This window comes from Hetaerina americana, unplaced genomic scaffold (genome assembly GCF_022747635.1).
Source record: "Hetaerina americana unplaced genomic scaffold, ioHetAmer1.1.p SCAF_3, whole genome shotgun sequence".
NCBI lineage: Eukaryota > Metazoa > Arthropoda > Insecta > Odonata > Calopterygidae > Hetaerina > Hetaerina americana.
In genome coordinates, this window is record NW_027286874.1 from 45,178,257 (window position 1) to 45,179,805 (window position 1,549).

Genomic DNA, 1,549 nt, shown 5'->3' on the forward strand with positions numbered 1-1,549 from the left:
AAGGTGTCAAGACGTTGGATTCCACGGCTACTGACTCTTTCAGAGGCAAACACGGTACAACCTGTCAAGGGAGATGTCGAATTTTTTAAAGATGACAAAGAGGATTTTTTCGGTCGCCTGGTAACAACGGATGAATCTTGGATTCGATTATGATCCAGAGACCAAAGAGAGGAGCAAGGAACAGCAGCTAACCTACCCCCAAGAAGGCTGAAGTGTAGAAGTCTGCAGGTAAGGTTATACTGTCTGTTTTTTTGGGATTGTCATGGAGTTATCTCTACAAACTAAAAGAGAAGGGTCAAACCATCACTGGTGCCTAATAGTGCACACTGACAACAAATTGCGTGATGCTCTGATAAAGAAACGATGCGGTACCAAAGGCATCCGTTTTCTTGCCGAAAATGCAACTGCTCACTCATCTCGAATTGCGGTTGAGGAATCAAAGCAATATGGGTTTGAAATTTTGACAAACCCACTCTAAATCTCCCGATTTCACTCCAAGCAACGTTTTCTTATAATTCCCAGAGTTCAAAAAGCCATTGCGGAGTCAGAGATTTGACAACACAAATGAGGTCATTCAAACGGCGAAATAATGGTTTTCGACGCAATCTTCTGAGTTCTACAATGACGGCCTAGACAGAATTAATCTCTAACTATTAGTGAAAAAAATAGGTGGTTCCACATTTAGGTGACATTCATTATTCGGATACCAGATCGGTTGCACACACTAATGTCGAACAGAAAATAGAGGAAACATTTTTCTTCCTATAATGCCCACTATCCATTTTTCTGCAAAATAACATTTAACTCTAAAAAACTGTTTGTTTAACTCTAAAAAACTGTGTGTAAAAAAGTGTTTACTGACCGATTCAAGAATTTTTAAGGTTTTTTCGGCCAATTTTTACCTGGTTGCCAAGAATTCAAAGATGGTTGATCAATCCACTCTCTCTCGCACCCAAGTCTAATGCCCGATCATAATATGCAGACATAACTCATTAATGGTGCATTCTGTTGAGTAAACATCTAAAAAAGAATTTTATGAACACAAAGAGAACGAGAAAGTGTTTAAAAATAATTTTAAGTGAATGTCAAGAAATATTCAGAACTCTTAAAAACAATGGAAGACAATATATCAACAAATGATTGGAAAGCAATCACAAAAATTTCTGTAGCATATTGTTACAAACCTGAAGAACACTTCAATAACTTCCAAATCTGCTGTACTATACACATTCATTATTAGACATTTAGCTCTTCCATTTTACAGATGCTGATAGCAATAAGACAAAGAAATTCTTCATAAATTATAAATAAAGTTAATTTTACAGAGTTGGAAAGAATTTATATTTCAATTCCACCTTTTTAGTCACTTCCAACCACTCAAAACAATATTTCTATAATATTGATATAAAAAAATACTTCCCTCCATGACTCAAGAAGATTGTTGCAAGTTTGGACAAATATATAATAATCTTTAACAAATCTTATCCACTTTTGACAAAGATAACATCCACAATTTTTCACCAAATCAAATTTATTTCACATTTTGTTT